Genomic DNA, 11,081 nt, shown 5'->3' on the forward strand with positions numbered 1-11,081 from the left:
TAGGGGAAAAACAAAGGAGGAGGCAACAATGCTTGATAAGAAATGTACTCATTACCTTGCTCATGTAACTGTAACCCCTCTGTACAGTATTTTCACAATTAAAAAAACTTATTCAAAAAAAAGTCTGCAAGATTCACTGGAGTAGACAATACTGAATAGGAAAAAAAATCTTTTAATAAAATCCTGATCAAACAATAGAGGTGCAGCCAGGTGCTGGTGGCTCACACCTGTTAGCTTAGCTACTCAGGAGGCTGAGGACTGAGGATCACAGTTGAAGTCAGCCTGGACAGGAATGTCTGTGAGACTCTACTCTCCAATTAACCACCAAAAAAAGCCAGAAATGGAGCTGTGACTCAAAGTAGTAGAGTGCCAACCTTGAGCAACAAATCTCAGGGAAAATGCTCAGGCTCTGAGTTCAAGCAGAGGCACCTAATAATAATAATAATTCCATGATGAAGAAAAGCTAAAATAATTATCACAACTAAGCCACCAGTATAGAAGATATTCAAAGATGTACTGCACACAGAAAAGGAAGGTCATCCTGCCCATGCAATTGTAACCCCTCTGTACAGTATGTTCACAAATAAAATAAAATTAAATTAAAAAAAAAAAGAAAAGGAAGGTCAACATAAAACTGAAAAAATAGAGAAAATAAATTCCACAAAATGTATAGACATGCAAAAGGGGAAATATATATATATTATATATATATATATATCACAGAAAAAAAATTAATGGCAGGAACAACTAAACTCATGTCCATTTTAATAGTCAATATCAATGAACTCAATTTGTTGATCAAAAACTCCAACTGCAAGTTAAATCAAAACTCAAAACCCAACCATCTGTTGTCTCCAACTTCTTTTAAATAAATATAAACAAATTAAAAAAATCAAACAACAAAAGATGTTTTCAACAATCATTTAAATAGGGATACAGGTGGACCCATTACAACAATGAGATGTACAAGACGTTATGTCAAAAAACAACTTTGGGAAGAACAGGAGGGGGGTAGGAGGATTCGGTGGGGGGGGAGGGAGGAAAAAGGGAAGGGGTGGGAAGGGGAAACAAAGGAGGAGGTTACAATGCTTGATAAGAAATGTACTCATTGTCTTGCCCATGTAATTGTAACCCCTCTGTACAGTATTTTCACAATAAAATATATATATATATATACATAAAAAAGATGTTTTCAACATATTCAATGAGTGTTCATGGATGTGAAAATCCTAACACAATACACAATGTATTACTTCATGTCAATACAGGAGCTCTTCATTGACTGCATCAGCATGATCTTTTGGAGAAGATTTTGATAATTTGCATATAAGCCCGGTGCCAGTGGCTCACGCCTGTAATCCTAGCTACTCAGGAGGCTGAGACCTGAGGATCTCGATTCAAAGCCAGCCGGGGCAGGGAAGTCCGTGAGATTCTTATCTCCAAATAACCACCAGAAAACTGGAAGTGGCACTGTGGCTCAAGTGGTAGAGTGCTCACCTTGAGCTGAAGAGCTGAGGGACAGCACACAGGCCCAGAGTTCAAGACCCATTACCAACAAAAAAAAAAAAATCAAAAACCCTTCATATGTGAATGCCCTTTATTCCAGGCATTCCAAATCTAGTCTATTTCTAGATTTGTGAAGGTATTTGTAGAAGGATTATTTTCAGGGGGGAAAAAACTCTGAAAAGTAGTTTATACAACTGTTCGATTTAGTCGTACATACTCATTTATTCAATAATAGTGAGTCACTGCAGAAAATCTGAGAAGACCTAGGAATGGGATGGAAAAAGTGATAGACTCTTGTTGCAAAGTTATCAAAAATGAAAAACAATCACATCAAAAACCAGTCAGGGGGCCTGTTTTATATTTTAGCAATAGCAGGATTAGAACTCAGGGTCTCATACTTGCTAGGTAAGGTGCCCTGATTACTGGTAAGACCCTGTTTTGAATTAGCTAGTTTTCAGATAAGTTCTTGCTCCCTGCCTAGCCATATGCCTGAGGTACAGCCTACTTACCAGCACATCTAGTTCTCCATTAAGAAGGGATTTAGTGAACATTTCAACTCAAGATTGACCTTGAATGGTAACCTTCTCAATATTCAGCCTTCAAGTAGCCAGAATTACAGATACGAATCACCTCAAATTAAGGACTGAAGTAGTTTTCATAATACATAGAATGTACCCATTCACTGCACTGGAAAATTTGGAAAGTTTAGTATAAGATAGTAATTATCCCTACATTTGTAAATCTTTACACATTTTCACATAATGGTCTGAAATACTTTTACTTCTTTTAGTTAAAGATAGTATGTGAATGAAAATGTAAGCTCTCATGGACATAAGGAATAAATGCATGAAGAACAGACAGACACATTCATCTGGTTTCAGGGCTGTATGCTGTCTTCCATTTCCTGCAATGCTCTGTGTGTGTGTGTGTGTGTGTGTGTGTGTGTGTGTGTGTGTGTGTGTGTGTGTGTGTGTGTCAGTCTATCTGTCTCTAAGGACACTGCCCTCTGTGCCATGTTTTTCAGGATTTCTGCCAAGTTCATTACACAGAAGATTCATTAGTGATTTTTTAAATTGGGTCACCAAGGTCCTTTTTGTTTATTCATTTGACTTCAGCTTTGTCAAATAAAACAAAGGATAATCTTGCTGATGCGAGAATTTCTCACTGTCTATTTGAATCAGATTGTATCTTTCAAATACTGGGTGTATCTTTTTAAACATTCAAGAGGGCTCTAAATATACCAAAACATTCTTCAGTATCATATTGCTTTCAAACTTGAGGCATCTTAACAATAGACTAAATCCTTGAGACAAAAGTCTTGGCAGTGTGTTGGAGATGAAGAGCTCAGAAACAAAGGCAGTCCAGAGCACACTGAGTGGTGGTCCCTGAGCAGAAACAGAAACAAGTTCAAATACAAGCCTTCACTCACTCTATTATCCACTCTCAGAAGAGTAAGTCCAACTCCGCAATTTCTTATTTTGTCTTCTTTATTTATTGTCAAAGTGATATACACAGTGGTTACAGTTATATAAGTAAGGTAATAAGTACATTTCTTATCAAACTTGTTACCCCTTCCCTCATTTTTCTCCTACTTTCCCTCCCCCACATCCCCCTACCCCCAAGTTGTCCAGATCTTTCCAACATGCTGTCTTGTGTATATCGCTGTTGCAGTGGTTCTTTATCTCACCATTCTGTTGTTCCCCTTCCCTTCCCTAATTCAAATAAACATATATACAATACCAAGTTAGCAAAATCAAATACAGTAACAACAGGGGATATACTATATTGGGAAGAACATACAAAAAAATCACATAGTACATTAAAAACAACAACAACAAAGAGAAACCTCTTATGTCCATGTCCTGGAGTTCATTACACTTAGCATCATCTTATATGTTCATATGTACATAGCTATTAAGCTATTCCACTCATCTGCTAAGATTATCCTAGATGTATACTAATTATTGCAAATAAGGGAAACCATGAGACCTATGTTTCTTAGGGTCTGGCTTACTTCACTTTTTTTCCAAGTTTTTCCATTTCCTTACAAATGAGGCAGTGTCATTCTTTCTGATGTGCGTGTGTGTAAGTGTGTGTATATCACATTTTGTTGATCCAAGGGCCATCTGGGTTGGTTCCATATCTTAGCTATAGTAAATAATGCTGCCATAGACATGGTTGTGCTGATAGCTTTGGTATGGCCTTGTTGGTGATCATTGGGGTAAATGCCCAGAAGTGGTTCTAAGGAAGCTCTGTGTGTCTTTTGAGGAACCTCCATACTGCTTTCCAAAGTGGTTGAACAAGTTTATACTCCCACCAACAGTGCAGTAGGGTTTCCTTTTGGCCACATCTCCTCCAGCATCTGTTGTTAGTAGATTTCTTGATTATAGCCATTCTAACTGGGGTGAGGTGAAATCTCAATGTTGTTTTAATTTGCATTTCTTTCATGATCAGAGATGTTGAGCATTTCTTCATGTATCTATTGGCCATTCTTATTTCCTCTTCAGAGAAGTCTCTAAATCTTTAGCCCACTTATTAATGAGGATATTGTTTCTCTGAGGATTTGTTTGGGGCAGGGATTTAATTTTTGAGTTCTAAGTATATTTTCTTGTCTATTGTATGGCTAGTGAAGATCATCTCCCAAACCATGGGCTTTTTATTGGCCTGGCTAGCTATATCTTTTGCCATGCGGAAGCTCTGCAGATTAATGCAACCCAACCTTTCTTTGATTTGTTATGCTTCTAGGTCTTTATTAAGAAAATTTTGACCTGTGCCAAGGAGCCCTAGAGTTTCTCCTGGTCCTTCCTGTAATGTTTTCAGGGTGTCTGCTTTGACTTTGAGGTGATTGATCCATTTGGCAACTCCACAATTTCAGTTACTCCTCTTCTTGAGAAATCAGATCAGGGTTTTGTCAGAGAAGTAGATTTGATATCTATTTATCAGATAAAAATTACTTGAAATATTATTTTTAAAAAGAGTTCAGCTTATCTTTGGCTTGTGATTTTGGTAGAAAGCATAACTTTTGAATAACATGGCTGAGCCAAGATAGTGTACAATAGGTGTTAACCTAGTCACTTCACTGTTGCCTAACATGAACACAGCTTCAACTGCCAAGTGAAGGCCATGTCTGTTTCCATGGAAAAATTCATATAATGAATGGCCTCTGAAGTATTAATATTTTTTCTTTTTTAATAAATTTTTTATTGTGAAAATACTTCACAGAGGGGTTACAGTTACAAGGTAATGAGTACATTTCTTATCAAGCATTGTTGCCTCCTCCTTTGTTTTTCCCCTACCATCACCTCCTCAACTACACTCCCTAAATTGTTAAGTTCATTTTTCAATATAGTGTCTTGTACATCTCATTATTGCAATGAGTCAACCTGTATCCCTATTTAAACATTTCGTTTTTCCTTTCCCCTCCCCAAATTATACCAACATCAAACCCAGTGAAAACAGGGGTTATACCATGAGGGAGGGACATATAAAGCAACAAAAAAAAATCACATGATTCCTCATAAATACATGATTCCTTAGAAACAATAGCAAGAAAGAAAAAAAACATTTTAAGTTGCCTAAATGCATATTTAGAGGAGATAGAAATGCCAGTCACATTTCAGTTTCAATAATTTTTCTCAAACTGTCTCTTATTCTATGTGTGTGTGTGTGCGCGCGTGCGCGCGTGTGTGTGCACGTGCGTGTGTGTGTGCACGCGCATGTATGGGTATATGCTGGTCCTGGGCTTGAACTCAAGGCATAGGCAGTCTCTGAGCTTTTTTGCTCAAGGTAGTGCTCCACCACTTAAGCCACAGCGCCACTTCCTGCTTTTTGGTGATTAATAGGAGATAAGAGTCTCAGGCTTTCCTGTGTGGGCTGAGTTCAAATTGAAATCCTCCAATTTTAGCCTCCTGAGTAGCTAGGATTGCAGGTCTGAGATGCCAGCACCTGGCAGTCTCTTAATATTTTTTACAAAAGAAGAATATTAAGGATTGGAAGAAAGGAAAAAACAAATTGTTTAAATAGGGATACAGGTGGACCCATTGCAACAAGATGCACAAGTTGTTATGTCAAAAAATGACTGTATAACTTTTGGGGGGGAGAATAGGGTAGGGGGGCGGAGGGCAGGTATGGGAAGGGATGGGAAGGGAAAACAAAGGAGGAGGCAACAATGTTTGATAAGAAATGTACTCATTATCTTGCCCATGTAATTGTAATCCTTCTGTAAGGTATTTTCACAATAAAAAAAAAAAGGATTGGAAGAAAAGATAGATATTTTAGAACAAGGGATTCTAATTAGGGTGGCCATGTTGCACACCCTTCTAAATACTAAACTAAATGCTTGAAAACAAGGAAAAGGTTTAGCAGGAGGCTCCGTGGGCTGGAGAGAAAATCTTTCAGAGCCTCTCAATTTGACTGACTTTTCCATACAATCCTGGGGATGTTATGAGATTTCCCCGAGAAAGCTCAGGAAATACCTTCCTTCTAGGATGAAGACGGTACCTTCAGGGTTTTTACTTGGATACAAAAATCTGCTAGTTGACCCTATGTACTTCATACTAAGGAAAGGAAAGATTTTAAAGAAACAAACAAAGCTGTTCAAGTTACTCTCTAATTGGGGCCTCCAGGGAATATTCCTTCCATTCACTGGTAAAAGCTATAGACATGGTGATTACTATCAAAAAAATGCATGAAATCTTAAAGCAACACACTAATTACTACTGATATATTTGCATGTGTGTATGTGTGTGTATACATATACATATGTAGGAGCTATTGGCATAAACTCAGAACAGAGTCTTTGAAAACATTAATTTGTCACTTAAAGAATAGTTAAAGAAGAATAAATAACAACACTGAGAAGATGAAATCTGCCTAAGACTGGGAGAAAAATCCAGATAGATATTATGACTAAGCTGACAATGGATCAAGTCAATTTTACAAGTAAATTCACTAGGTGTTTTAAAGTATTTAGTATATGACAAGTTACGTATCCAATTGCACAAGTTCTGTGTTTAAGGTTTATATGTTGGTGCTATAATACAGCTAATGATATTTTCAGAAGACAATATAAAGTAATGTTGCAAGTTAGCTCTTTTATGCCATTTTACATTTTTGCATATCAGACTGATTTTTTAGGGCTGGGAAGGTGGCTCAGTGGTAGAGCGGTTGCCTTGCATGCCTGAGGCCCTGGGTTCGATTCCTCAGCACCACATAAGCAAAAAGAAAAAAGCCGGAAGTGGTGCTGTGGCTCAAGTGTTAGAGCACTAGCCTTGAGATGAAGAGCTGAGGGACAGCACCCAGGCCCAGAGTTCAGGCGCCAACACCGGACCCAAAAAAAAAGAAAGAAAGAAAGTAAAGAAAACAGACTGATTTTTTTCAACTTTATACGTTATTCATATGATTAAAGACAGATATCAAAAATAGCAGGCCTCGGGGCTGGGAAGGTGGCTCAGTGGTAGAGCGCTTGCCTTGCATGCATGAGGCCCTGGGTTCTATTCCTCAGCACCACATAAGCAAAAAGAAAAAAAAATAGCAGGCCTTGTATTTTACAAGTACCTTACAATGAATAAAAGCAAAAATAGACTGGCACTTTAAAATTCTGCTCTGGAAGCCTGTGGCATACAATACTGATGCTTACTCCTCCTCTGAAGACACTATCACAACTGATGATTATTAGGCTCAAGAAAAATTCAATACACAAGTTAAAGATTAGGGCAGTGATGTTACATGTATCTAGAATGCACAAGGTCCTCAGTTCAATCCTCAGCATCCTAAGTAAACAGAAAATCCATTGCTGACATTAAAACCTGTATTAAGAAAGGCTACCATATCTTTAACTTATGGGTTATAAATGTTATATTGGTAGCATAATAACCTCTCATATCTCAGAGAATTTCAAACACCAGATTTCCCTATTGTTTTTAACATTACTTACTTTGAAAAGTTTTTCATTCCAGTAATGAAGAAATATTGGATGGTAATGAAGAAAGTATTGTCCTAGATATATAGTGAGTCACTTAGCACAATATATATACATATACATATATATATGTGTGTGTAAATATACATATATATATGTGTGTATATATGTCACTTCGAACAATATTGCTAATTTAAAAAATGAACTTCCAAAGACTCCAATGAGCATGCTTACTAAAAATTACCACATATTCACATAGAGATCTCAACTGCAACTTCATTTTTAGTTACTTGTCATTATCAATTTTTACAGTTGTTTAGTGAACAGAAGTTGTAACCAATGTTAAAGGTAGAAGAGCACCAACAGTAGATATGTTGCTGTCATTCATGGCAACTAGAGAGGCCATCAAAATATAACATAATTTATTGACATGAGTAGTGCCATGTGCTACACTTTCAAATATAACAGGACCATCAGTGATGTCATCTTCTTAAAGATCCTTACATGCTATGGTGAATGTGACATATTTGACAATTAAATAAGATATGTTATTCACATTTGAGTCAATTGTTTCATCAAAAATTGACACTGACTAGTCAGGAAAAATGGTTTTATTGTGGAATAGTGCAGGACTGAGTTTAAAATCAGAGTGAAGCCTTTGGTACCTGTGAGCTAAAAACAACAGGATTTAAAGGAAGTTGATATATTATCATTACATCCTAAGTGATCCTTTGAGACTAGTCCTGAGTCACCCTACTATCTTTCAAAATTCAGCCTCGCAAGATAGCTAAGATTCTGATAATTCTCTGAGATAGTGACATAAACATGAACCTGGCATAAGATTGGAGTTAAGCCTGTACATCCTCTAATAAGAAGGGAATATCTTAATCAGTACATTCTTGTAATAATTTCACTGGAGTCTTCCAGGGAATTCCTTCAATCACTCTTGTAAGAGTAAAACAGCAAGCCCACGAAAAATTCATTGGAAGCATTTAATTGCTGAGTACCATAATGCATTGTATTGATGGAGGGGACAACTACAATGGAACTATTTATCTGAACTCAGTATTGCAAAGTTAATCTATTATTTTGTGCTCTTGGTGGCAACTCTCTCAAGGAAGCAAAATGATGATTGAACTACTCATTTATACCATAGCTATGGTAAGGAAGAAAAGCCAATTTATTGCTTTTGGAAGGGGGGGTCGGGTCGTGGGGCCTGAACTCTGGGCCTGGGCACTGTCCCTCAGCTCTTCAGCTGAACGCTAGCACTCTACCACTTGAGCCACAGCGCCACTTCCGGCTTTTTTCTTTTTGCTTATGTGGTACTGAGGAATCGAACCCAGGGCCTCATGCATGCAAGGCAAGCACTCTACCACTGAGACACCTTCCCAGCCCCCAATTTATTGCTTTGATAATGAATATTGACAAGAAATGTTACAATTCTATAGTACAAATTTAGTATCAAACACTGCACTTTAATGTATTTTTTAAACCAGTAAATTCAATGATAGTGTAAGTCAAAGGTAAGTCCAGATATGAAAGAAAACAACTTTGTATGCATCAGGGAAAAGCAATGGAGTTACATTTTCCCCAATAACCATTTGTTAAGCATTGACTATATATCTTGGTTGAGTTGGTTTGTTTGGAGTTTTTTAGTCATTTCAGTTGAAAAAAATATAGTTTCTGATCTCAGTAGAGGTGTTAAACCAGGTAATTGTCATTACTAGAATAAGAATTGCAGAAGTGAGCAAGGTGGTTCACACCTGGAATCCCAGGATTTGGGAGGCAGAGGCATTAAGATCTAAGTTTGATGCTAGCCTGGGCAACAAGATGAGACTGTGCCTCAAAGCCAAAGACAAAAAAAGGAGGGTTTCTTTCATGTATATATGAAATGCCACAATAAGCCTATTACTTTGTACAATTAATATATATCTTCATTTTTTAAAAAAATGGAGCATTGCGTGGCAGTGGTTCATAAATGGGAGTTGAGGGATCCAGTACAACCACTAGGTTTGAAAAGATTTCCCAAAAGGGGTGCTTTGGCTGAATATCAAAGATACATTTGTGTCCTCAAGTTGAGTCCAATGTCTCTTAAGGAACAATGTAGCAGAAAATGGGAAGTTATTGGTAAAGATACTGCTTCCAACAGGTGATTTCTTTGAAGTGATTAACAACACCTGACATACTCATATGTGTTTTGTTCCAGTAAGTGGTTAGCTTTATCAGAGTGAATACATGGGAGAATTAATATACAGAGATACAGAATCCATAAAATCAACTGCGTGTTCCAGTATGAGATGTATGTGGCTGACATACCTCAATTCCACAGAGGAGATCGGGACTGTCATTGGGTTTGTTTTTTTCTGTTTTTGTGGTACTGAGGAATTGAACCCAGGGCTTCACACATGCCAGGCAAGCACTCTACCACTAAGCCACATTCCCAGCCCAAGAGATTGGGACTGAATATGCAGAGAGAATAATTATCACAACAGAGATTCTATATGAAATCACGTACTTGACACCCATAGTATATATAAACTTTCTGCTTAACATAATTTTAAAATATTATTATATTATAAAGGATGAACACGAAATTAAAATTAACCTTGGCTTGTAGAATATTCCCATAATCTCAGTATTCAGGAGACTGAGGCAGAAGGCTCATGAGTTCCAGGCCAAACTTTACTGAGACAGGGTAAGACTCGGTCTCTAAGTAAATAAATACACTGATGGGAATGTAAATTAGTGCAACTGGGTATGGGAATTTAAATCAGTGTAATTGGCTATGGAAGTCAGTATGGAGATTCCTCAAAAAAACTAAAAGTAGAATTACCCTACAATCCAGTGATACCACTCAGGCTTTTATCAAGAAAAAATAATAATAAAGGCATCTGTACAACCATTCTTATTGCAGCACTAATCACAATAGCCAAGTTATGGAAATAGCCCGGATGCCCTATAACTGATGAATAGATGAAGAAATTATTGGAGGGTCCCTATGCAAGTCCAATTCTTGTTATTGTTATAGTAGGACTACCTGATGATTTTTCCTACTGGCAAGATATGAACCTGTCAGCGTACTTTAAGACTTCAACTTCAAAATAGAGAAGAATACCTGAGAGTGAAATAAGATCTTACTACTGGATGTATCATCAATAAAAATTGATTCGGGAGTCAGGTGCGTGTAGCTCGTGCCTAGGTACTCAGGAGACTGAGATCTGAGGATTGTGGTTCAAAGCCAGCCTACACAAGAAATTCCATGAGACTCTTATCTCTAACAAACTACTCAGAAAAAGCAAGAAGTAGCTGTGTGTCTCCAAGGCTACAGCACTATCCTTGAGCACAAAGAGGCTCAGAGACAGTGCCCAGGCCCTGAGTTTAAGCCCCAGGACAGGAAAAAATAAAAACTTTCAGAATAAAAAAATTCAATCTTAATTTAGAAAAACACAGTGGAGATGTAGAATCTATAAACCATGGGACTATAACAATCAAATCAATCTATAAGAAAAAAAATCTCCTCAGACATTTTCACAAAAAAAAGGAAATTTATAAGCCCACAAGAATATTGACAAGCCAGGCACTGCTGGCTCATGCCTGTAATCCTAGCTACTCAGGAGGCTGAGGTCTAAGGGTCGAGGTTCAAAGCCAGCCCAGG

The sequence above is a fragment of the Dipodomys ordii genome, unplaced genomic scaffold (assembly GCF_000151885.1).
Source record: "Dipodomys ordii isolate 6190 unplaced genomic scaffold, Dord_2.0 Scaffold3, whole genome shotgun sequence".
Taxonomy (NCBI): Eukaryota; Metazoa; Chordata; class Mammalia; order Rodentia; family Heteromyidae; genus Dipodomys; species Dipodomys ordii.